We start from the raw sequence: 26,849 nt of genomic DNA on the forward strand, positions 1-26,849 counted from the left end.
GCCTTTGTAACCTAGGCAGCCAGGTGACACCTTTCTTCTCTGGGACACAGGACAGCAGAGGAGCCTGGCTGCTTTGAATTGGAACTGGGCTGTTGCATGGGACAGTCTGGTCTGGGTGGAGAGGGAGGAAGGAGGGCCAGGACCTTGGCTTAGGGACCCTCTCTGGGCTTCCTCTCCCCAAGCTGGATTGTACTGACTGCTCCTGGTTTCTGTGCTGACAAGTCTGTTCTACACCATATCAAACTTTCTGATTTCCCTGCTGAAAGAGAATCACATCTGACTGTGGATGGGGAACAGGGTCTGGTGACTTCCACACTGTCTGACTGGGGGTTATCCACCAGCCAGGAAAGACTGACAATTGATAGCCTCCCTGGAACATGTGCAGACATGGAGAAAGAAGAAGATGTACACTCATGAAATTCCGACCCTGGAAAAAAGTCAGAACAAACTTGCTCCCTTTTAATGACAGCAGCCACATGATCATAGCCGGTGGTGTGGCTGGACAGATGGACAGAGCTTGAGTCGTAAGCTGGTCTGATGTGGGAGATTCAGAAGAAACAAACAACAGAGAGGAGCAACAGTCTGCCAACTAACTGAATGAAGGCAGAAACAGGGTAGGAGCAATAGTGATATAAGAAGTGGGAGATAGCACACTTGAAGGATTCTGAGGCCTATCAAGCTGCAGCGGTAAAGGACATGTTCCTCCAGTGCACCAAGTACCTATAACTTCTGGCCTCAGCAAATGTTTGCACAAAAACCACAACCACAGCATAGAAGGAAAGGATGTTGTAAACAGCATGGAACTAGGAGGGAGGAATGGATATTTCAGGATAGAAGCATTTACAGGAGGCACCAGGAAGTCAGTCTGTGTGACTCTGGCTGGAGTGGGAGGTGCAGCTGTAGCATCTCTATAAGAAGCTCTCAAAATAAAGAATTAAGTTTTAGAAATCTGGAGTCATCTCCTGTTATCCCCTGTGTGACATGTCCCTATTCGTTCCCCACAGGGCTTCTGCACTTCTTGGCAGATTTTATTGGGTGACTCAGAAACTCACAGTGGCCCTCACACTGTCTTGGAAATTTCCAGAGGTGAGGGTTTCTATTTACTGAGCCATTCTCATCATAAACAAGTCACAAGAAGAGAAGCAAGCTCCTTCCGGAAGGTTCAAATGCCCCTGGCCTTCCACAAGGGTGGCTGTCCAGAGGAAGGGTGGGGGGAGACCAGGCCTGCCCACTGCTCTGGGCTTCAGCCCAGGGACGCTAGATGGGAGGCAGCTGATGGGGCTTTTCCCTTGCCTGAAGCACAGCGGCCTTCCGTGGGCCACTTCTCCCATCACTTCCCTCTGGCACTTCCCCCTGTACCTAGCCAGGTCACGTCTCTCTTCCAAAAGGCAGTCCTCCAGCCTCACTTCCTGGTCCTCTTCTCATCTCCTTCCCCCTCTCTGCCTTGGGGGAAACCTTTTTCTAGCAAGCCAGAAGGCCTTATCTGGCAGTAGGTGTCCAATTAGCCTTTTGGCCACAGACTCCTTCTTAACAAGCCCCAAATGCCTGCCTCAGTTGCAGCTCTGCATTCTGGAAGCCTAGCTGGGGAACAAAAAGGCACTGAGCCAGCTCCCAGTATATTCGCCTTCCACTAGCTTCTTGAAACATGCTGCCTATGGTCTGCCACACCTAGCATGCAGTACATGAAGCTGTCTCTTATTCTGTATGTACAGCACCTAGCACACCAGGGTCAGAACTTGGACAGGGTCCCTAGGCATTACTATAAAAATAATAATCAATAAACTCCTGGTTGAAGGAAAGGTCTCGAACAGAGTAGCTACCATGGAGCTGTGCTTCAGAGGAGAGACTAAGATTGGGATGCAGGTGCCAACGATACCCTAAAGGCAAAAAGCTTCAGTATGGAGCATTCTAATGAGATTTGTTGCATAGCCCCAGCTTCGGAATTCCGCCTCACCCAATCACTTGTGGCTGAGTCACAGTGTATCTTTTAGAAGGTCCCCCAGACACTCTTTAAATATTACAAGGGATGGAGAATGCAGCACATTCCTTAGTATGGTCTTCTGATGGAGACCTATTCTTCCTGTGAACATCACACCTTATTTCCACTGCAATTTTGTCTCACTTCAGCCACTGAATCTTATTATGCCTTTGTTTGATAGGCTGCGGAGCCCACCCCGTCCCAAATCACCTCCCTACGTAGGTAATGACAGAGCACAATCAAGTCATTTCCTCACCTAGTTCCTTTCTATAAGCTGTGATTGCCTTTGTCCTCTGCAGATCCCACAACGGCTTCAACAAGAGGCCCAGAATTCATGGCATGGCAGAGGAGTCTCCAGAACCCTGGGAACCTGAAGCTCCTTTACCTGCACAGAATAGGACGACACTGTGTAAAATGAGGAGCTTCGAACCCTAAAGGCTGTGAACTCAGACAATAAAAGGCTATTGTAATTCACAGGCACAACGTTAAAACTGCTGCTGGTATCATGTGGCCTGAACCACATCTTACTGAAATCAATGCAAAGATCCCTACCCATTTCAATACAAAATTAAACAAGTCCTTCATTCAAAATTTTTAGATGCCTGTCCCATTCAAATATTAACCAACCCTTACATGAGAGTATCATTTGTTTCTGGGCACAGGGTGCAAATTTTTTGTTTGTTTGTTTTGCTTATTTTCTCCCTTGGATTAAATAATTAAAACTTTTTTTTCCCAGGCCAAATAATTCTAATTTTTCCCCCCAGCAGACTGGCAATAATACGTATTTAACACATTCTTGCTTCATTGCATTGAGCGCCTGGCCACTGAACACATCTTTTTATTGTATGTATTTTTCTTCTTTTAATTACAGTCACAGGGTTTCAGCCCATTTGAATAAATAATAAAAATGAAGGAGACAGGGCAGCTGCAGATCCATTGCCGACATGTTGAGGGGAGGCGTTTTATGCCCACGCAATGGCAAGGAGAAGCATGTTTTTATCCTCAGCAATTGCTCTCCCTTTTGCGCCGTGATTTTTTCTTCCCCGAGTCTTAACCTCCTTCCCCTCACTTTAACGATGCCTCAGAAATAGAAGTCAGCTCTATGCAGCTCCTGGTCCAGCCCAGCTGCTTGTTTTCAAAGCCAGTGGGAGACGAAAGCCTCCTGGCATTGGAGAGACACTCTTACTGCCCAGAGGTCCTGTCAGGGAAGGCGGCAAGTGCTGCTTGCCACAGCCATGAGGGCATGATGGGGGCATGCTCCTAGGCAGCCCCCAAAAAAACTCCTTTTCCTCTGTTAGTGGCATTCTCCCTCCTGTTGGTAAGAAGTCACGAGAGAGGTGGGACATCGGGGGGACTATAAGCCAGAGTACATTCTTATTCAGGTGAGGGTTATACCACTGGGCCCAGTCCCTTTTAGGGTTTTATAGCCGCGTCTACACGTGCACGCTACTTCGCAGTAGCGGCACTAACTTCGAAATAGCGCCCATCACGGCTACACGCGTTGGGCGCTATTTCGAAGTTGAAATCGACGTTAGGCGGCGAGACGTTGAAGCCGCTAACCCCATGAGGGGATGGGAATAGCGCCCTACTTCGACGTTCAACGTCGAAGTAGGGAACGTGTAGTCGTGCATCCCGCAACTTCGAAATTGCGGGGTCCTCCATGGCGGCCATCAGCTGAGGGGTTGAGAGACGCTCTCTCCAGCCCCTCAGCTCAATGGTGGCCGTGTGGAGCGGCCCCTTAAAGGTCCCCACCCCCACCCTTTCTGTGCAGGAAGCTGAGAGAGCATGCAGACAGCAGCAGTAACACGCGGCTCACCTGCACGCTCATCTTCAGCCACTGAGACCCCCAAAGGACCTCATGGCCGCCCGGCAGCCCCCCCAGTGCCCTGAGGGAACCCCCCCCAAAGGGGAGCCAGGGGAGCCAGGGCACCCAGGGCAGGAGCCAGGCCGGGAAGCGGCAGCGGGGCCCCTCCTGGACGGAGGCCGAGCTTCGGGACCTGCTGGGGCTCTGGAGTGAGGAGGAGGTGCTCCAGGTAATGGGGAGCAAGAGGCGGAACGCGGATGCGTTCGCTCAGCTGGCCGAGGGCCTGGCCGCCCGGGGTCACCCTGCCCGCACTCTGGACCATGTCCGGAGTAAAGTGAAGGAGCTGCAGCAGGGTTACGCCCAGGCCCGGGATGTGGCCGGCCGATCTGGGGCTGCCCCTGTCACTTGCCCCTTTTACAGGGAGCTCAGGGACATCCTGGGCCCCCGGCACACCTCCTCCCCTCCGGCCACTCTTGACACCTCGGCTGAGGAGCCTCAGCAGGCCCCGGAGCCGGAGTCCGCCCCGGAGGTAAGCCCCGCACCCCGGGGGCCCCCCCTGGAGCCCACCCCCGGGGCACCGGAGCAGGAGGAGGAGGAGGAGGAGGGGAACTCCTCCTCCACAGAGACGGGGCTGCAGATCCTCCTCCTGCCATCAAGGAGCAGCAGTCGGGCATCCGCTCCCCGGGTGTCCCCCGACCGTGGGAGTGGACCTACAGGTATGTACCCCCCCGGTGCACACCCCCGGGGTTGAGGGGCGGGGGTAATAAATCTGTGGCCAGGGCCCTCCACATGCCCAGATGACCATGGCCCCAAGGACAGCAGTGGCATGTCCCTCACAGGAGTGCATCAGCCCCTTCCCCCCCCGCAGCACGACAGTGCCATTCCCCATCCCCGGGGCAGGGGGGAGCGGAACCTCTAGGGTCCCCTGGGGGGAGGGGGTGGGACACCCAGCAGCAGCAGCAGCAGCAGCAGCAGCAGCAGCCGCAGCAGCATGTGATGGAGTGGGGGGAGTGCAAATGCGAGACTCAGGCTACATATGAGAAACAAGCAGAATAGCTCCCAGTGGCTAAGGATGATCCTGGGGCTACAACTGGCAGGTTACACCTCTGCCCTGAACAAAGAGGAGGGAGGAGCCGAGCTGGGTTTGAATCGGGGGCCGCAGTTAGAGGCTAGGGGAAGGGAGAGCTAGAAGGCTGCCTGCCTGAGGAGGGGGAAAGCCACACCCCAGAGGGGCACCCCTCGGGGTCTTCTCCCCAGGGCGGGTTGGAAGGACTGTCTCTGACTGCTGTACTGTCACTTCTGGGAGAAACTGGGCATCTGTTGCCTAAGAAACCTCTCCTGTCAGACCTGCTGAGTGAAGTGAAAGTCACTCCCGCCAGGGGACGGGGTGCAGTGCAGGGGGACCCTTGAACCCCATCACAGCAGCATCTCCCGGGGACGGAGATGGGGAACCTGCAGCACAGGGGTGGGGGGACAAGGGCCACGGCTCGGGGCCCACACTAATGCCTGTCTCCACTCTTCTTCCCCCCGCACCCCGTGTTCCGCAGCTGCACCATCGGAAGGACCGGAGAGCGCCAGCGAGGCTTCAGTGGTCCCAGAATCCCCTCCGGGGCCATCGCTCCAGGCCAGCCCCTCGGCGGAGGACCGACCAGCCCCACGGCGGGCAAGACGGCGGACCCAGCAGCAGCCGCTGGCGATGGACCCCCCAGCTGCTGGCCCTCCACCGCCGGCAGGTGGAGGTCGCGGAGCAGTGGCTGCGGGTGGACCAACGCCGGCTCGACCTGCAGGAGCGGGCGCTGGCCTGGCGCCAAGAGGCATGGGGGGCCTACATGGAGACCTTCAACCGCATAGCGGATTACCTGGCCCCCCCATGCCGCGCCGGCCGCTGCTGCGCCCGCCCTGCATGCTCCACCCACCGTGCCACCCGCTGCTCCTGTCGTCGCCGCGCCATCCGCCGTCGCCCCACCACCCACCACCGAGGGCCATTCCGCCGAGGGAGACCTGGGGCCAGCTGACACTCGCCAGCCGTATCTACCGGTCCGCCCGGCCCCCAGCCAGTCCCGGACAGGGCTGCGGCCAAGGTGGGGATCCCGGCCGCCCACCCCCAGTGCTGGACTATAGGGGCGTGGGGCCCAGGACGTGGCCCCCTCCCCTTGTATATATTCCCCCCACTGTTTTGTTGTTCGGCCTTGTATATAGTTTGTATTTATTTATTTGTGACCCCCGTTTGCACAGTCTGATCCTTCCCCCCCTCCATGTAAATAGTTCTCCCCTTCCTTGTTATCCCTGGTTTTTTTTGTTAATATACATACACATATAATATTAAGTTACTTAGAAGTTCCTTTAGTTATTATTAGTAAGAAAAGAGTTTCAGTAAAGAAGTTTGATTTCACAAACAAGTGTCTGCTTTTATTTGTCCAGGAAAAGTGTGGGGGGGGTGTGCTGTTGGGTGCTCCGTGGTGTGGGCGTAGGGGCAGGGAGTGTTGTGGAGGATGGGGGGGGTGCAGTGGGGGGCCTGGCAGTGTTCACCCCGTGGCCTCATTGAAGTGGGCCCGCAGGGCCTCCCAGACCCTGGTCCCTTCGGGGTCCACCTGGCAACTGGGGGCAGCAGGTGGCTGCACATCGGCCCTGCCGGCCTCCACAGCCCAGCCCTGAAAGAAGATCTCCCCCTTGCTCTCCACCAGGTTGTGTAGGGTGCTGCACGCACCCACAATCTGGGGGATGTTGGTGGGGCCCGCATCCAGGCGGGTGAGGAGACACCTCCAGCGCCCTTTGAGGCGCCCAAATGTGCGCTCCACCAGCTGGCGCATGTGGTTCAGGCGCTGGTTGAAGCGCTCCTGGCTGGCAGACAGATGGCCCGTGTACGGGTGCATGAGCCAGGGCCGGAGGGGGTATGCCGCATCTGCGATGACGCAGAGGGGCATGGTGGTGTCCCCCACAGGGATCTCCCGCTGGGGGATGTAGGTCCCCGCCTCCAGCCGGCGGCAGAGGCCCGAGTTCCGGAATACCCGGGTGTCGTGGGTGCTGCCAGGCCAGCCCACATAAATGTCCTGGAAATGGCCCCGGCTGTCCTCCAAGGCCTGGAGGACCACTGAGTGGTAGCCCTTCCGGTTGATGTACCGTCCTCCACTGTGCTCCGGGGCACGGATGTGGATGTGAGTCCCATCCAGAGCCCCAAAGCAATTGGGGAAGCCCAGGGTGGCAAAGCCCGCGATGGCGGCATCCGGGTCCCCAAGCCTCACGAGCCTGTGGAGGAGCAGGGCATTGATGGCGCGGACGACCTGCAGGGGAAGCACATGGGAGAGCACCAATGAGGGGTGTGCAGGGTGTGTGTGGCCCTCCCCTGCCAGGGCCCCCCTCCCCTGCCCTGCCTTCCCCTGCCTTGCCCTGCCCTGCCCTCCCCTGCCAGGGCCCCCCTGCCCTGCCAGGGCTGTCTCCCCCTCCTCCCCCCGTGGGTCCTCTTACCTCCATGAGGACAGCCCTGACGGTGGCCTTGCCGACGCCAAACTGCTGGCCCAGGGATCGGTAGCTGTCTGGAGTGGCCAGCTTCCAGACAGCGATGCTGACCCATTTCTCCACAGGGAGGGCACACTGCATGGCGGTGTCCTGGTGCCTGAGTGCAGGGGTGAGCCACTGGCATAGCTCCAGAAATGTCTGCCGGCTCATCCGAAAGTTCCTGAGCCAGCGGTTGTCGTCCCACTCCCCAAGCACCAGCCGCTCCCACCAGTCGGTGCTGGTGGGGTAGCTCCACAGCCACCGGCGTATGAGGCGGGGGGGGATCGGGGTGCTGCAGGGTTGGGGGTTGCGTCCTCCTCCCCTGTGGGCATCTCCTCCTCTGTGGCAAGGAGGTGCTCAGCTGCCTCCTGCATGGCACGGAGCAGGGTGAGCACTGCTCCTGCAGGGGCAGCTGGGTGGACCTCTGGCTGCTGCTGCTGCTGCTGCTGCTGCTGCTGCTGGGGGTCCATGACTGCGTCGCCCGAGGTGTGCGTGCCTATGGCTCTGCAAACCGCGTGCTGTGCAGGCTGAGTGTGTCTGGGAGGGGCCCTTTAAGGGAGCAGCTAGCTGTTGCCCCGGAAGCGCTAGTCCGCCCTGTGACCCTGTCTGCAGCTGTGCCTGGCACCCCTATTTCGATGTGTGCTACTTTGGCGTGTAGACGTTCCCTCGCAGCACCTATTTCGATGTGGTGCTGCGCAACGTCGACGTTGAACGTCAACGTTGCCAGCCCTGGAGGACGTGTAGACGTTATTCATCGTCTCCACATCGAAATACACTACTTCGATGTAGGCTTCACGTGTAGACGTAGCTTATAAGTCATAACCAAGACCTTAAATTGTGCCTGGAAACACACTGGAAGCCGGTGCAGTAGCTGGACAACTGGCATAATGTGCTCTGCGTAATGAGTGTGAATTAAAACTCAAGCAGCTGTATTCTGGACCAGTTGAAGTTTCTGAAGACTCTTTAAAGGCAGTACTATATAAAGTGCATTAGAATAATCCAGCTGAGACATAACAAGAACATGGATCACCGTGGCCAAGTCATGGTTGTGCAGGAAGAGTCATAGCTGCTGGATCAGACAAGGGCTGCGTCTACACGTGCACGCTACTTCGAAGTAGCGGCACTAACTTCGAAATAGCGCCCGTCACGTCTACACGTGTTGGGCGCTATTTCGAAGTTGAAATCGACGTTAGGCGGCGAGACGTCGAAGTCGCTAACCCCATGAGCGGATGGGAATAGCGCCCTACTTCGACGTTCAACATCGAAGTAGGGACGTGTAGACGATCCGCGTCCCGCAACATCGAAATAGCGGGGTCCTCCATGGCGGCCATCAGCTGGGGGGTTGAGAGATACTCTCTCTCCAGCCCTTGCGGGGCTCTGTGGTCACCGTGGGCAGCAGCCCTTAGCCCAGGGCTTCTGGCTGCTGCTGCTGCAGCTGGGGGTCCGTGCTTCATATACAGGGTCTGCAACTAGTTGTTGGCTCTGTGTATCTTGCACTGTTTAATGAAAGTGTGTCTGGGAGGGGCCCTTTAAGGGAGCGGCTTGCTGTTGAGTCCGCCCCGTGACCCTGTCTGCAGCTGTGCCTGGCTCCCTTATTTCGATGTGTGCTACTTTGCCGTGTAGACGTTCCCTCGTTGTGCCTATTTCGATGTTGGGCTGAGCAACGTCGAAGTTGAACATCGACGTTGCCAGCCCTGGAGGACGTGTAGACGTTATTCATCGAAATAGCCTATTTCGATGTCGCAACATCGAAATAAGCTATTTCGAAGTTGGGTGCACGTGTAGACGTAGCCAAGGTGTCCAGAGATGACAGGGCATCGTGCAAGCGCGGGATTAAGGGTTTCTCCTTCGCTTGCTTCCCGTAAATCTAACTTCAGTCTTCTTGACTTCACTTCCCCTTCCTTCCACAGTTCCCCATCCACTGCCTGCATTCTCTCCTAACTTTACCCCTTCCTCCTCTCTCATCCGCCTGCGTCACCTTTATCCAACCTGCCCAGCATGGTGGACATAGGCACAAGTACCACAGATGGAGGTTCTTTGCTCACACTGCTTCAGAGCTCCCACCGCAGGCTGTGAGAACATAGGAACGGCCACGCTGGGTCAGATCAGCTGGCCAGCTAGCCCAGTGTTCTGTCTTCCAAGACAGGCCAATGCCAGATGCCCCAGGGGGAGTGAACAGAACAGGGAATCATTGAATGAGCCCTCTCCTCTCATCCATTTCCAGGCTCTGACAAACAGGCTAGGGGACGCCGTTCCTATCCATCCTGGCTAACAACCACTGATGGACCTGACCTCCAGGAATTTATCTAGTTCTTTTCTCAACTCTGCTAAAGTCCTGGTCTTCACAACCTCCTCTGGTGAGGAGTTCCACAGGTCGCCTTCTGCCGCATGAAGGAAAGCGCCCGTTTGTTAGTTTTAAACCTGCTCTCCATTCATTGCATTAGGTGACCCCCTAGTTCTTTTGCTATGGGAACAAGTAAATAACTTTCTTATTCACTTCTTCCACACCGGTCATGATTTTATAGACCTCCATCACATCGCCCCTTCAGTCTCCTCTTTCCTAAGCTGAAAAGTCCCTGTCCCAGAGCCAGAATGTACAGCAGCTCCCCACCCTGCAGGCAATCCCCTCGAAGCTGTGCACACCCAGCTCTCCCAGCTGAGTCAGCCACAACACAAGGACATCTGGTATCCTTCCTTTGTAGGTTGACTGTGTGGAAGCCATCTTATACAGGAGCCATTTCACATCCCTTGCTTCTGCATGCACACAGGAGCCTGTCCTTTCCTTGACCTGTCTGGGAATGGCTGGGAGGATGAGCGCTATGGAATGCGTTCATGAACTGTTTGGAGCTGGGGCTCCAGCTCCCTTGTGCCTGTTTCTCCTGGCTGATAACGGTTTATCGTTGGAAAGCAATTTACGATTCTCTGAGTAATTGCCTCTGACGCTGGGCTTGTTTGCGTACGGGTATAAAATACTAGAGTTAGCTGCACCAAGCAGCTGTGCTGGACCTGGTCTTACCGGTGTCCAGTTTGGCTCATCTGTTGCCTTACTGAATTCAACAGAGCTGAATGTTAGCCGCCTAAACTCAGAGCAGTCTTGTGCTTCAACAACTGGGAGGTGCTCGACGGCTGAGAATCCACCTCCCCTTTCATCGAGGCCCTGACCTGCATCCCTTAGCTCCGAGCAGGCTGGCACTGGGCAAAGGAGGGGTTAACCGCTTGGCAAGCTGCTCTTGTCGTCAGCCTGGTGAATAGCATTAGCAAAAATGAATAGAAAAGCTACATGAGGCTAATGGGATCTGAGGGGAGCGCCGTGGACGAGTTGATTTCCAAATTGGACTGACTTGAGCCGCGTATAAATAAAAATGAATGCGGCTCTAGCATAGGGGACAAATCCATAATGGCAGCTGAAGGCACCAATGAATTTTAATCTCCCCCTACGCGTACATCTGCAGCAGCTGCTCCCTGTCCTGCAAACCCCACAGCCCCCACCTGGCATGGGCGCAGCACACTGCCGGGCCGTCAGCGATGGTCTTGGAGCCTTGCAAGCTCCTCGGGCAGCAGCGGCCCCATGCAGAACCAGCGCACAGAGGCTCTATGGGTCAGAGTAGCAGCAAGCCTCCTGGGGGGCGAGGGGGGAATGGCTGAGATATTCCCCCCCACTTCCACCAGAGAGGCAGGTAGACCTGCTGCTGGATCAGCTTTCTCTCCCCCTCCTTCCTCAGCAAGTGCCACAGCCCAGAGCGGACCTGCTCCGCCCTCGCCAGCGGGAAGCTCGGGTGAGTACGGGAGCAGGCCCAGAACCAGGTCTGCTCTCACCAGTAGGTGTGATGGCAGGTGTGCAGAGCCCAGCCTGTTCTGCTTTCCCCAGTGATGATGCACAAGGCGTGCCTGCTGCCTGTGGGCTTCTCTTGCTCTGTTAAATAAGCTGCACAAAGGCCATGTTTATCTAGACACAAAACTTCATAACACAGAACAACGCTGGGCTGGAAAGGGGGTGGCAGGGTGCAGGTTTGAAATTCCAGCAGGCTCTAACAGACCTGGCTCTTTGCACCTTTGTGCTCTTTAATCAATATGTAATTAAACTCAAATCCCTGCTTAAGAACTTCCAATGTCAAAACGAAGTGTCTGTTCAAGGGGGGCAGCCTGGGGCGTTCAGGCATCTGTGTTCTTTGGGGCCTGAGCCAGCCCTCCGAGCCCAGATGTTGCCTTTAGCCGCAGGGCTAGAAATGCAGGGATGGCTCTTGGTGGGTCAGCTGTCCCTAAGACCGTCATTGGCGGGAGCCTGCAGCTGTTCTAGTCTCTTCTGCTCTGGTTCTTGCCCTGCGCCCATCACCATGGTATCTGAGCATTCATTGGCTCCAGCAGATCCATTCTGCTGTAGGATCATAGAACTCTAGGGCTGGAAGAGGCCTCATGAGGTGACTGAGTCCAGCCCCTGGCCCAAAGCAGGATCAACCCCAGCTAAATCATCCCAGCCAGGGCTTTGTCAAGCCGGGACTTAGGAACCTCCAGGAATGCAGATTCCACCACCTCTCTAGGCAACGCATTCCAGTGCTTCACCATCCTCCTAGTGAAGTAGTTTTCCTAATATCCAACCTACTCCTCTCCTTCTGTAACTTCAGACCATTGCTCCTTGTTCTGCCATCCGTCACCATTAAGAACAGCCTCTCTCCATCCTCTTTAGAGCCCCCTTTCAGAAAGGGCTGCTATCAAATTGCCCCTTACTGCCATGACCCATAGCTGCCACTGGCACTGTGGGGAAGCCCGTAGCTGGCAAGCTCTGCCCACCTGTCTGCTGATGGGGAAGTGGGAGAGTTGCCCTGGGGCGAAGCGATACAAAAGGGCCCAGAGTTCCCAGCTTCCGGCAGTGGCCAGAGCCCCTAGTTCTTTAAATCACCAGGGACCCACCGAGGCTGTTGGCCCCTCTGCCTGCCACCCTCCTGAGGTCCAAGAGTGGGAAATAATCTGAGGCAAAGCCCTGAGCTTCGCAGCTTAGAAACCACAGCCCTGTAGCAATGGGACTGGCCTTCAGAAAATAGCAAGGGCAATAACAATGCCAGCGGCTCTAAACGATGTGGAATCAATTTCCTTCGCATAAATAACGTTGTCTATAACCTCAGTTTTATGAGTCAATATTTATGGGGCAGATAATTTACCATAATGAAAGTGAAATAACTTCGGGGCTGCCTCGAATAGACATAAATTCTGGCCTGAAACGAGGGGAGTCCCCTGGAACAAGGGCTTCACCCACAGTAGCAATGGGGTGAACTTATCATAGAATCCTAGGGCTGGAAGGGACCTCAGGATGCCACCCCTGCCTAAAATGGGATCAACCCCCACTAAATGCTCCCAGCCAGGGCTTTGTCAAGTCAGGACTTAAAAACCTCTAGGGATGGAGATTCCACCACCTCTCTGGGTAACACATTCCAGTGCTTCACCACCCTCCCCAGTGAAAGAGTTTTTCCTAATATCCAACCTAGACCTCCCTCGCTGTAATTTCAGACTGTCCCTCACTACTGAGAACAGCCTCTCTCCAGCTGCTTTACAGCCCCCTTTCAGGAAGTCAAAGGCTGCTACTGATCAAGTCACCCCTCACTCTTCTCTTCTGAAAAGTGCATAAGCCCAAATCCCTCAGCCTCTCCTTTTAGGTCACGTGCTCCAGCCCCCTCTTCATTTTCATTGCCCTCTGCTGGACCCCCTCCAATGCATCCACATCCTTTCTATACTGGCGGGGGGGGAGGCAGAATTCGATTCAGTACTCCAGATGTGGCCTCACCTGTGCCGTATAGAGGGGAATAATAACTTTTCTAAATCTTCTGGAAATGCTTCTCCTAATGCACCCTAATATGCCATTAGCCTTCTTGGCTACAAGGGCACAACTAATTCATATCCAGTCTGTCATCCACTGTAATCCCCAGATCCTTTTCCGCTTTACAGATTCTTAGCCAGTCTGTCCCCAGCCTGTAACAATATTTGGATTCTTCCATCCCAACTGGAGGACTCTGCATTTGTCCTTGTTGAACCGCATCAGATTACTCTTGGTCCAGCCCTCCAATTTATCTAGGTCACTCTGGGCCCTATCCCTACCTTCCAACATATCTCGCTGTCCCCCTCGCTTTGTGTCATCTGCAAATTTCCTGAGGGTGCAATCCATCCCCTCATCCAGGTCATCAATAAAGATGTTGAACAATGCCAGCCCTAGAACTGATCCTTGGGGCACTCCACTTGAAACCAACCATCAATCAGACGTAGAGCCATTGATCAATACCCATTGGGCCCGGGCATCTAGCCCAGGGTGGTCAACCTTTTTTTCCTTGGAAGCCACATGGCAATTTTTATATGTTCCAGGGGCCAAACAGAACATAGCCCTAATCCCCACCACCCAGCTTAACCCCTCGCAGCCCCAAACCACCCGCAAGCTTAACCCCTCACAGCCCCAAACCGTGCCCCCCACCAGAGTTAACCCCTCACAGCTCCAAACCACTCCCCCACCTGCAGGCTTAACCCATCATAGCCCCAAACCCAGGGTTAACTGTCCTTCTGCGCTGAAATAACGGGACTCAATTAAACCAATTAAATTGAGTTCTCCTCTTTCAGCGCTGAAGGGCAGAGAGCTGGAGGAGGAGTGGGCGGCAGCAGCAGGATCCACAAATGGCTCCTTAAATAGCCACATGCAGCTTGGAGCCACCCAGTCGGCTTTCAAAAATGGTTCCACTGCCATCTCCATGGGCCAGATGAAATGGCTGTGTGGGCTGGATTCTGGCCCCTGGTCGAGGCAGCTTTCTTTCCGCCTTACAGTCCTTTTATCTAATCCATGCTGCCTTAACTTATGGGCAAGAATATTGTGGGAGACCATATCGAAAGCTTTGCTGAAGTCGAGGTATATCACATCCATCGACTGCCCCATGTCCACAGAGCCAGTTACCTCAGCATAGAAGCTAATCAGATTGGTCAGGCAGGACTCATCCTTGGTGAATCCATGTTAACTACTCTTGACCACTTTTCCCTCTTCCAAGTGCTTCAAAATGGATTCCTTGAGGATCCCCTTCATGATTTTTCTGGAGACTGAGAGAGACTAACAAGTCTACAGTTCCTGGGATTGTTCTCCTTTCCTTTTTTAAAGATGGGCACTACATTTGCCTTTTTCTAGTCATCCAGGCCATCTCCTGATCTCCATGGCTACGTCTACACGTGCAGCCAACATCGAAATCGCTTATTTCGATGTTGCGACATCGAAATAGTCTATTTCGATGAATAACGTCTACACGTCCTCCAGGGCCAGCAACGTCGATGTTCAACTTCGACGTTGCTCAGCCCAACATCGAAATAGGCGCAGCGAGGGAACGTCTACACGTCAAAGTAGCACACATCGAAACAGGGATGCCAGGCACAGCTGCAGACAGGGTCACAGGGCGGACTCAACAGCAAGCCGCTCCCTTAAAGGGCCCCTCCCGGACACAGTTGCACTAAACAACACAAGATACACAGAGCTGACAACTGGTTGCAGACCCTGTGCCTGCAGCATAGATCCCCAGCTGCCGCAGCAGCAGCCAGAAGCCCTGGGCTAAGGGCTGCTGCCCACGGTGACCATAGAGCCCCGCAGGGGCTGGAGAGAGAGCATCTCTCAACCCCCCAGCTGATGGCCGCCATGGAGGACCCAGCAATTTCGACGTTGCAGGACACGGATCGTCTACACGGTCCCTACTTCGACGTTCAACGTCGAAGTAGGGCGCTATTCCTATCTCCTCATGAGGTTAGCGACTTCGACGTCTCGCCACCTAACGTCGAAGTTGGTGCCGCTACTTCGAAGTAGCGTGCACGTGTAGACGCAGCTCATGAGTTTTCAAAGATAATGGCCAAAGGCTCTGCAATGACATTTGTCAATTCCCTCTGTGCCCTTGCATGCATTAAAACCAGGCCCATGGATCTGTGTGCATCTAGCTTTTCTAAATAGCTCTTAACCTGTTTTTCCCCACCAAGGACTGCCCACCCGCTTCCCATACTGCACTGTCTAGTGAAGTAGTCCGGGCAGCTGACCTTGTCTGTGAAGACAGAGGCAAAAAAAAGCATTGAGTACTTCAGCTTTTCCCACGTCATCTGTACCTCCCTCATCCACCAAGGGCCCCCACACCCTCCCTGATCACCCGCTTATTGTTACCATGCCTGTAGAAACCCTTCTTGATATCCCTCACTTTCCTTGCCAGCAGCAGTTCCAATTGTGCTTTCTCCTTCCTGATTATTCCCCTGCATTCTCCAGCCACATATTTCTACTCCTCCATTGTCTTCCATCCAAATTTCCACTTCTTATATGCATCCTTTTTGAATTTAAGCTCGCCAAAGATTTCCCTGTTAAGCCAGGCTGGTTGCCTGCCACATTTGCTTTTCTTACTGTGCATCGGGATGGTTTGTTCCTGTGCCTTCCATAAGGGATCTTTATAATACTGCCAGTTCTCCTGGACTCCTTTCCCCTTCAGATTAGCTTCCCAGGGGACCCTGCCCATCGGTTCTCTGAGGGAGTCAAAGTCAGCTCTTCTGAAATCACAGCGCTGTTATGACAGCAGAGGTACCCATCCGCTCTTCCCTCAGCAGCAGACTGCAGGCCAGGCAGGGAGCAGAGGAGCTTTGATTAGAAAACCAGGCTGTCTTGCTGCCATGCACTAAGACACCCTGGAGTGTTGGTGCTGCTTTTGCCAGCAGCTGGCACTGCGGTGAGGGGGAAGCCAGCAACTGCTCAGCTCTGGCCTCAAGATCAGGAATTGAAATCGTGGGGGGACAACCTGCAGCTCTGACTTCACCAGCAGGTGCCACTGTGACACCTTCACAGCTCTGAGTATGGACTTACAGATCTCCAGTCCCTGGCATGGGCTGCAGACACATGCCATAAAAATATGGCCATTGTCCCCCAACAAGTTTAAAATCCTTGACCCTCCAGAGATGTCTGTCGCTCCATGCACCGTTGTCTTATTGAAAGTGACTTAAGCAGGACTCCTCACAAGGCAGGAAGTTAAACAAGTGCATTATGTCTCTGCAGGATCAGGGCCTCACTCTATAATGAGAAACAAGAGGCAGGCACGACAAACCCATATGGAGAAGCACAGGGCAACTGTGAGATGACGGCGATTCGTGCGGTAAACAGAGAACACAGCAGAGCAGCTGTATAGCCGTCGTCAGGCACATCACGCAGAAAAACACACACGCTCAGTTTTTGGCAAACGCCAGCCTGGCTGTTCTGAAAACAAGGCATCATGCAGTGTGATTACCAGGAAAGAAGCCTCCCTGTGCCTGGGGGAAGTCAGGTGGCTGCCTTCACTTCTGGCCACATTTCTACCCACACTGGCAACTTGTGTTCGTAAAATGGAACTTGCCACATAGATTCAATAAATATTTGGAACACGACTGCCAGGTGCCAATCTCTGGGCACCAGCAATCTTCCTCTGGGATTCCCAGCTCCCACGCTCCCTAGCTAGGAGGGCAGCCAGGACACAAGAGGGAAAACACTTCCTTTCTAATGAGGGGCAGATAACTACAGTACACAAGTCACTGCCCCCAACTCCACCACTTCCTGTCCCTCTAGTCCTCACCCAGAGAGTGGCAATGTCCACAGGGTACAGAGGATGCTTAAGGGCTACGTCTACACGTGAAGCCTACATCGAAGTAGCCTATTTCGATGAGTAACGTCTACACGTCCTCCAGGGCTGCCAACGTCGATGTTCAACATCGACGTTGTGCAGCACCACATCGAAATAGGCGCAGCGAGGGAACGTCTACACGCCACAGTAGCACACATCGAAATAAGGGTGCCAGGCACAGCTGCAGACAGGGTCACACGGCGGACTCAACAGCCAGCCGCTCCCTTAAAGGGCCCCTCCCAGACACACTTGCACTAAACAGCACAAGATACACAGAGCCGACAACGAGTTGCAGACCCTGTGCATGCAGCATGAATCCCCCGCTGCAGCAGCAGCAGCCAGAAGCCCTGGGCTAAGGGCTGCTGCACACGGTGACCATAGAGCCCCACACGGGCTGGAGAGACAGCGTCTCTCAACCCCCCAGCTGATGGCTGCCATGGAGGACCCCACAATTTCGACGTTGCGGGACGCGGATCGTCTACACGGGCCCTACTTCGACGTTGAACGTCGAAGTAGGGCGCTATTCCGATCCCCTCATGAGGTTAGCGACTTCGACGTCTTGCCGCCTAACGTCGAAGTTAACTTCGAAATAGCGCCTGACGCGTGTAGCCGCGACGGGCGCTATTTCGAAGTTAGTGCCGCTACTTCGAAGTAGCGTGCACGTGTAGACACAGCTAAAGAGAGCACACTACCTCCAGGGGAGCAAGGTGAAGAGATGGGTCCTTGGTCTGACTCCAATAGTAGGTATGAGATGAAGGTGTGGGCCTCATTCACACCACCTGTGATCCTTTGATGCAGTTACATCAGGGACCAATCGGCTGTACTAGCTTCCCCCCCTTATAACATAAGGGCTACGTCTACACGTGCAGCCAACATCGAAATAGATTATTTCGATGTAGCAACATCGAAATAGACTATTTCGATGAATAACGTCTACACGTTCTCTAGGGCCAGCAACGTCGATGTTCAACTTCGACATTGCTCAGCCCAACATCGAAATAGGCGCAGCGAGGGAATGTCTACACGTCAAAGTAGCACACATCGAAATAGGGATGCCAGGCACAGCTGCAGACAGGGTCACAGGGCGGACTCAACAGCAAGCCGCTCCCTTAAAGGGCCCCTCCCAGACACAGTTGCACTAAACAACACAAGATACACAGAGCTGACAACTGGTTGCAGACCCTGTGCCTGCAGCATAGATCCCCAGCTGCCGCAGAGACAGCCAGAAGCCCTGGGCTAAGGGCTGCTGCCCATGGTGACCATAGAGCCCCGCAGGGGCTGGAGAGAGAGCATCTCTCAACCCCCCAGCTGATGGCCGCCATGGAGGACCCAGCAATTTCGACGTTGCGGGACGCGGATCGTCTACACGGTCCCTACTTCGACGTTGAACGTCGAAGTAGGGCGCTATTCCTATCTCCTCATGAGGTTAGCGACTTCGACGTCTCGCCGCCTAACGTCGAAGTTAACTTCGAAATAGCGCCCGACGCGTGTAGACGCGACGGGCGCTATTTCGAAGTTGGTGCCGCTACTTCGAAGTAGCGTGCAAGTGTAGACGCAGCTAAGATGAAGAGGAATAGTTTACAATCGAAGGGCTCAGTTGTGGCTTTCCTCAAGCCCCAAGGAAAGGGAACACATAGTTATGCTATTCCAGAAACAGACAGCCTCAGAGTGGAGTTTGCTTGCTCTGCACACTATCAGGGGAGGGTTAGCTCAGTGATTTGATCGTTGGCCTGCTAAACCCAAGGTTGTGTGGTCAGTCCTTGAGGGGGACTATTTAGGATATGGGGCAAATAGATTTAAAGAAAGGATGGTGCTTGGCCCTACCATGAGGGCAGAGGACTAGCTTCAATGACCTCCCAAGTTCTCTTCCAGCTCTATGAGATGTGTTATCTCCATAGTTTTCAACTTTTTCCAAAGGGAGATCTCTGAATTTAGAATCAAATCCGCATATCATGGGCACGAACACCCCATCTCCAAATCCAACAGCACGATCCCTGGGGAGATAAGGGATGGAAGAGCTGAAAGCACATTTTCGTCCATTGGAAAAATGTCAGTTTGTGGAAACCAAACTTCTTGCAGGCACGACCAGATTCAACCAAAACGTAGGACAAGAGCAGGTTCTCAGGTCCTGGATGGAACGTCTGGTCAGACGGACAGACACTCCCCAGGATGGCCGAGCAGTCAAACCCTTTGTGTTCTTGGACAGAACTGGGAATGGCAGGGACTTGAAGGTAGGTCTCCAATAATAACTAGGGAAGATCTCACGCCTTCTCCTCTGGCTGTTCTAGCTTGAGTTTCAGGCACATGTCAAAGGTCTCAGTTTCAACCTCCTGCAGAAAGGACCAGAAAGGCTGAAAACTTTCAGACTGGGAAAACCGGTTTCCACTCAGCTTTTGTTGCTGCTCCCCAGAGCCGTACTGGGTGCACACACGTATGCTAGAGAAAGAGGAGCAGTTCTGAGCGGCGGTCTGCTCACCACCGCCCAGCAAGGCGGCTATGATGGTGACGAGGATGGTGCTGATTTGATTAAAGAAGCAATTTGCTGCTGAGCAAATGTGGCTACGTCCAAATCAAACTTTTAGTCCCAGAGACATTATAGCTCTTCCCGCTCTTCCCTTGGGGCTCACCAACCTTTAAGGCTGACCGAGGATGATGTATTACAAGGAGAAATGGCCTTACACACGAGAAGGGCAAGTTTAGAATAGATACAAGGAAATCCTCCTGACAGAGGAGAATGGGCAATGCAAGAACTGTTCCTGGAGGGGACTATAGAACTTCCATGGAAACAGTCAGAACAAAAGGGGGCCTGAGCTACCAAGTGCAGAACCAGAACCAAACTTCTGCGGAGTTCACGTCTTGGGTTTAGTCCAGCCCATCTCACTGGGAAGTAAAATTCGCCCAGCCAGATGCTTCCCTGTCCATGACAGAGACTGGTAATTCTTTGTAACTCTGGTCCATGTCACAGGCAGAGGCCCGGAAATGAAAAGCCACCTCTTACCAGCATTCCTACACAGCACCACACACGTCATTGCAGGGACTGCAATCAGCAAGGCAGGCCGTGGTGCTTTCTCGTGGGCCAGGCCCTGTCTCATAGCCAAGGAGCCGTGTGGCTCATGTGTGTCCTGCCTAAAGAATCCCCTTTGTGCTCATTCTCCTTCAGTCTTCTCCATCAGGAGACTCACTATCAAATGGCACTCACTTTCCTCCATCACCACACGCACCGCTGTGCTCTGAGCTTGCTGTGCAGTTCCTCTGCCAACCTATGTGTAGCGTGGATGGGAGGAGAGGCTACCTGCCTCCGTCATCCAGCTTGGTCCAAAATATTTCCTTTCCAATCATGTTAAACTAGGCTGTTGTCCACCCCTTTGCACTGTGTCCACAGAAGACACTTGTGTGGGGGACACTGTTCCACCACGGCCATGCTACCTAGAGTCACACCTAGGTGCTGGAAGGACCTGAGCTGGTGTAATAGAAAAATTCCCATTTCTTATTTTTAGTGGTACACCTACAGCTATAGAGACAGAGATATATTTTAGAGTCTTTCTGTCAGTGCTCCTTTTGTTCAAGAACTCACCTCAAACCAGAAAAGCTACGCCTACAAAGTGTGGTACACAGCTTCCTTTTACCCTAACTTAAACCAAGGTCAGGGTTTGGCTGAGCCTGGAAAGTGGGAAACGCCTGAAATCCCAGGATTTCCAAGAACATGGAAACCAAGAGGGCAGAGGGAGGCAAAAAGGAGGGGCATGAATAGGAGGGATGTGATACTGAGATTGGCCACTAGAGGTGTCTGCTGCACCAAGAGAGAGGCCACAGCACTAGGGCTTTGCCATTTGCCTGCCCCAAAGAGCTGGTAAGTGGCTCTCCTGCCCCAAAGTCAGAGCCTGCTCCCCATGGAGAGCCTACAGGCCACAGAGGGCTGCTGGAGCAGGAGATAGCAGGAGGGGGTGAAGGTCCTGGAGCCTGGTCCTCCCCGACAGCCTGCAGGCCACAGGAGGGGCTGCTGTTGGTGGGGTCAGTTGGAGGGAGGGACCCCAAAATTCTGCTCCCACAGACAGTCTGCCGATCACAGTTGGCAGCTGGAGGTGGAGCAGCCCACTGGAGCCTGGCTTCCCCTGCAGACAGTCCGCAGGTGGGATGTTGGCAGGCAGGGCTGCCCCCAGAGCCTGGCTCCCCACTGAGACAGCCTGCAGGCTACATTGGGGCAACTGAAGGGGAGCAGCCTGACCCCCTCAACAGCCTGCAGGTTGCATGGGATGGAGAGCCTGCTAGTTGTCAGGGCAACTCCAAGAGGCTGAACGGGGCCACTAGAGACTGGGGGCAGCCCCCAGAACCTCACCCCCACTTCAACAGCCGGCCCTGGGAGGGGATCTGCAGGAGAGAGAGGAAGCCCCCAAAGCCTGGTCTCCCCCTGGCCGGCTGTAGGCCACAGGGAGTGCTGGAGGCAAGGAGCTGGTCCCAGAGCCTGGCCAGCCCATGGAGCTCCCCACCAAACAGGCTACAAGATGGAGGGGTTCACTGGAAGCTGGGAGCAGCCCCCAAAGCACCGCCCCACAGACCAGTATAGTGCTGGGGGGCAGCTGAAGGGTGGGGTCAGCCCATAAAGCACTGCCCTTCCCCCAACAGACTGCAAAATGGGGGTGGTCACTACCCCAAGCAAAGACCCCCTGGAGAAGCTGCAGGCCAGGCAGGTAGCAACATGCTGGGGACTGCCCACAGAGCGCTGCCCCCCCAAAGGCTGCAGGCCTGGTGGGTAGCTGAAGGCCAGGGCCAGTCTGCAGAGTCCCAGGCTGCACCTGACAATCATGCAGCCCTGGATCCCTTCTTGCCAGGAGGAGCCGCTGGACGAAAAGGCCTGCTCTGGCCCCCGGGGAGGAGCTGCCACAGTAGCAGCATCACCCTCAGTGCCTGAAGTAAGAGGCATGAAACCAGCTTAGCATGGCGAAAAGGGAGCAAGAAGAGCAACCAGAGATAACAGCTATCCATCAGAAACCAGCCTGATGATGAACCATTACAAAAAGAGCTGCTTTCCCACTCGGGCCGGCTTCCCTCGGGCCACCTCCCCCAGGAGCATCCTCAGTCCCCCTCCCCAGCTGAATGCAAGCGACAGCCTGGTAACTATAAACATCAGTTGGGAGGGTGTGTGTGTGTGTGTGTGTGTGTGTTACAGTATGTGAGCACATAAGAAATAATTCCTCTGCTCTGCTCTGCTCTGCTCTGCTCTGCACTGATTAGGCCCTAGTTGGAGTGTTGTGTCCAGTTCTGGGCACCCCATTTTAGGAGAGATGTGAAGAAATTGGAGCGGGGCCGGAGAAGAGCCACTTAAATGACTCAATATCTGGAAAATACAACCTACGCGAGAAGATTTAAAAAAATTGGATTTGTTCAGTTTGGAAAAGAGAAGATTGAGAGGGGACATGATCGCGGCTTTCAAGTACCTAAAAGAGTGTTACAAAGAGGAGGGAGAAAAATTATTCCCCTTGGCCTCTGAGAATAGGACAAGAAGCAATGGGCTTAAACTGCAGCCAGGGAGGTTTAGGTTGGACATTAGGAAAATTTTTCTGTCAAGGTGGTTAAGCATTGGAATAAATTGCCTGGGGTGGCTGTAGAATCCCCATCACTGGAGGTATTTAAGAAGAGGTTGGATAAATATCTAACCGGGGAAAATATAGATGGTGCTTGGTCCGGCTGTGAGGGCAGGGAACTGGACCTGATGCCTCTTGAGGTCCCTTCCAGTTCTAGTGTTCTATGATTCTATATTCTAACTGCTTTTCTATTGAATGCTTAATAAACACACACCAGTCTCACACCGCGTCTACACGTGCACGTTACTTCGCAGTAGCGGCGCTAACTTCGAAATAGCGCCTGTCACAGCTACACGCGTCGGGCGCTATTTCGAAGTTAACTTCGACGTTAGGCAGCGAGACGTCGAAGTCACTATCCTCATCAGGAGATGGGGATAGCGCCCTACTTCGACGTTCAACGTCGAAGTAGGGACCGTGTAGTCATTGCGCGTCCCGCAACTTCGAAATAGCGGGGTCTGCCATGGCAGCCATCAGCTGAGGGGTTGAGAGACGCTCTCTCTCCAGCCCCTGCGGGGCTCTATGGTCACCGTGGGCAGCAGCCCCTAGCCCAGGGCTTCTGGCTGCTGCTGCTGCAGCTGGGGATCCATGCTGCAGGCACAGGGTCTGCAACCAGTTGTCGGCTCTGTGGATCTTGTGTTGTTTAGTGCAACTGTGTCTGGGAGGGGCCCTTTAAGGGAGCGGCTTGCTGTTGAGTCCGCCCTGTGACCCTGTCTGCAGCTGTGCCTGGCACCCTTATTTCGATGTGTGCTACTTTGGCGTGTAGACATTCTCTCACAGCGCCTATTTCGATGTGGTGCTGCGCAACATCGAAGTTGAACATCGACGTTGCCAGCCCTGGAGGACGTGTAGACGTTACTCATCGAAATAGTCTATTTCGATGTCGCTACATCGAAATAAGCTATTTCGATGTAGGCTTCACGTGTAGACGTAGCCTTAGTGTTCGTCTGTGTCTGCAAAAACAAGAAGAAGTCCTGAGGCACCTTTTAGACTAACAGATTTGTTGGAGCATCAGCTTTCGTGGGCAAAGACCTGCTTTGTCAGATGTATGGCAGCTTCTGCTCCAATAAATCTGTTAGCCTATAAGGTGCCAGAGGACGTCTTGTTTTTAATAAAGATGGTGTCTCGCAGTTTCCCCTATAAAATTCCCGTGTGCTTCTCATAAGCATACCACTGGCTAAGTCAGAGGCAGGAGGCCTGATCTGAGCCCACGGAAGTCAAGGGGCCTCTGTTCATTGCCCTCAGTGAGTATTGGATCAGGCTGTGCGATAGCAGCCTTCATCCTCAAGTCTCCAGTTTCTATGTCTCTCCTTCTCAGCCCGTTTGGAACATTGGCTGGTTTCCGAGCTCTCCGCCTCCTTCCCAGCCCTGCTGACCTCTGACAGCCAGCGGTCAGGGTGTAATTAGTGCTGTAATGAAGCTGGGGCTGTCCTCCTGGGACTGTTGTTGATTGGCAGGACCTGCTCTCCATTATGACCTGCTCTCCATTATAGCGCCACTAAATGTTAAACTCCCACATTTGTTCTTTTCTCGGTTCGAGATAGTGGCCAGCTCTCCATTGATTGCTCGAGCAGACTTGGTGACGCAGCAATAAGCTGAGCAGGGAGGTTGCTAGAGGATTTGACAAGGGAGAGAACATGTCCTAGTGGTTAGTGCTGGGGACCAGGAGTCTGGAATCCTTCCCTGCCTCTGGCACTGGGTGTCATTGGTCAACTTACTTCCCGTCTTTAAAGAGTAGTTCCCCATTTGTGAGGCGACCCTGTAGCACTGGGACACTTCATTAATGCACGTTCTTGTAGCTAAAAACTGCCACCAGGCGAAACATCATTCACATCAATCTGATATTCCTACTGGTTTATATCACTTCTCTGTGGGACAGGCCCCCATATTCACTCTCAGGAAAAGCATGGAGAAGCAGAGCTGACCAGACTCTGGGAAGTCAGCACCTGTCTGATCTCTGTCTGATGGGCCGGGGTTAGCTAGTCAGAGAGGGGAACAGATTCCAGCCAGGAGCCACCTCTTGTCCCAGGGAGCAGATCCACCGAGGGATCATTTCCGGGCCCCTCCCAGTGCCTGCATATGGCCAGCACCAAATTCTCCCTGTCCTGGTGTGGTTTCATCACGGTGACATGGCACACCCGGTGGCGGAGAGGACGGTTAGAGAGCTCCACCGCATAGTTTACTTCATTCAGCCAGCTGATGACCTTGGAAGGGCCATCCCAGCCAGCTTGCAGCTTGTTCCACAACACGGGTATGAGACTCACCACCTGGTCCCAGGTGGTATACACAGGCATGGGCAGTACGGTCATACCAGACCTTCTGCTTTCCTTGGGCCCGGAACTAACAGGGATATCTACAGCAGCGGGAAGCCCCCATAGCCTCAGACTGTGTGGGCTGGAGAAATTTACTCACGCGAGCCACATGTGTATTTCACAGCACAATGTGTGGTTTCCACGGGTAGCTAAGCCTCATATCTCAGCAGCCGGCCCCCTTTGCAGAACGTCTCTGAGAAAAGCAAAGCGGCTTCCAGGCTGGATTTATGTGAGGGAAATACACCAGGCCACTGCGAAAGCTTTCCCTTGGGAGAGTTTGCTGTGTAACTCATTAAGAGAGGAGCCGGGAAACCTATTGTCTGACCCATCACACTATAGACTGGCAGTGCGGGAAGGCAGGCCAGGTAAGAGGAATGAGGGAGCACTATTAAACATTTATTGGGCAGACACACTGGAAATAGCACTTCCTGTCACACCCCTGGCTCCAGGAGAACCAGCCCAGTCCCTGGGTGCTGCACGCCAGCTCCGAGTCATCCCTTGGAATCAGGGAGCAGAGCGTGCCAAGGAGAGGGAGTGAGATTGATCATCCCGTAAATCAGACCTGGGACACTGATTACCAAATAAAGAGGCAGGGCACAGGTCAAGTGCTCCATTGTATCACCCAGCCTGCAAGATTTATTTACCGCTTGGGCAATCAGACCCACTTGCTGCCCTTTCTGAGGAGCTGCAGCACAGCCAGCTTGTGCATTTCCCAATGGATGAAGCAGGCAGGACAGGGGATGGGTTAAAAAAAAACCAGAGGGTGGATCCTGAGACCCAGCCAACAGCCCTAATAGCACCATGCAAGGTCACCACTTTGCACCCACAACTTCACCCTGATGGATGGTCCATCTGGTCAAGCCCAGGCTCCTGTAGATAGGCTCCTGAAGCTTCAGGCTCCTCCTAGCTGGTGACATCTGCATGAAACTGGCCACCCCCTGCCTTAAGAGGCATAGCAGAGTTCCTGTTCCTAACACCCACGTGTCTCCTTCACCTGCATCATCAGCTCTGCTAGGAAGAATAACCATTCCTCTTCTTCACCCCCTCCTCCTGGGAGGGGTTCCCAGCATCCTGGGCTCACCTGGAGAGGCTGTCACTCTGGCCAGCTGCCTTCTTCTCCCCCTGTCTCAGGAGGAGGATTTGTGGAGCACAGGCCAGCTGTGGAGTTACAACCCGTCCTCTCTCTCCCTCAGTGGCAGCCCGAAACAAACATCAGAGAAGCAGTCACAGGTGGGAAGAGAAACCAGGAGCAGGGTCTCTGCTGAGCCAGCTGCATAGGAAGCAAACAGCCCTCTCTCCCCCATAGCTCGGAGAACACAGTCAAATCTGGGGCTGCAGCAGTTCAGAACCTCTCCCACCAAGTGGGGTGGGCTGGGGCAGGCCCCAGCAGGCTCATGCAGCAAGGATAAAAAACTCTTTGAACGTGCCTGAGTCTCCCCTCCCCCAGTGTGACTGTTAGCAAGCCACCTCCAGGGGCTGAACTGGGGGAAAGTTGCTGGCTATAATCCACTCCAGAGAGGCAGGGCAGAGAGCTGCCAAAAGACTGTCACAACACCATCCCCACCACCTTGGAATTAGCTAGGAAGCTTCATTTGTTTTCCTCTTCTTTCTAACTTTAGATTTTATACACAGGCAGCAAAGAGCCAAGTTCCTGGGAGTGCAGTGCATCTGCTTCCTCTGAGCTGCCTCGTCGCTGGCCACAAGGGGATTTTTAATTAGGCTTCCAAAAATTAGAACCCCCTAAAAGGGACGTTTTTGAAGCCCCTTGCAGAGGTTCTGGGGCCTAAGGAAAATAACGTCCACCCAATGGTTGCCTCGTGGGGATGTGCGCATGGTAGACCCATGCATGGCTGGGCAAGAGTTTGTGCAACATGTGCTCCAGGAGTGTGTCATGTCTTTATGTGTGTGGATGGATGGATTTGGGGTGTACATGTGGCATGCTGCTCTTCCCCACAGGGGATTGCTGGACTTGGATGGCTGACACCCAGCTGAGTCTTGCATGGCTTTCGGCTGAAGTACAGAATGTTGCAGTTCCTACATTAGCTTGCCCTC

At 54.0% G+C, this 26,849-nt stretch overlaps 1 long non-coding RNA gene across 1 annotated transcript in view; it reads right to left on the bottom strand.

Moving 5' to 3' along the window:
* LOC142019904 (uncharacterized) overlaps positions 1–25,894 on the bottom strand; it is a 46,477-nt gene extending 20,583 nt beyond the window's left edge. The window contains exon 1 of the long non-coding RNA XR_012647221.1: positions 25,879–25,894. This is a non-coding gene — a long non-coding RNA (uncharacterized LOC142019904). The remainder of the gene's footprint in view (positions 1–25,878) is intronic.
* Between the last annotated feature and the right edge of the window lie 955 nt (positions 25,895–26,849).

Source organism: Carettochelys insculpta, chromosome 12, assembly GCF_033958435.1.
Source record: "Carettochelys insculpta isolate YL-2023 chromosome 12, ASM3395843v1, whole genome shotgun sequence".
NCBI lineage: Eukaryota > Metazoa > Chordata > Testudines > Carettochelyidae > Carettochelys > Carettochelys insculpta.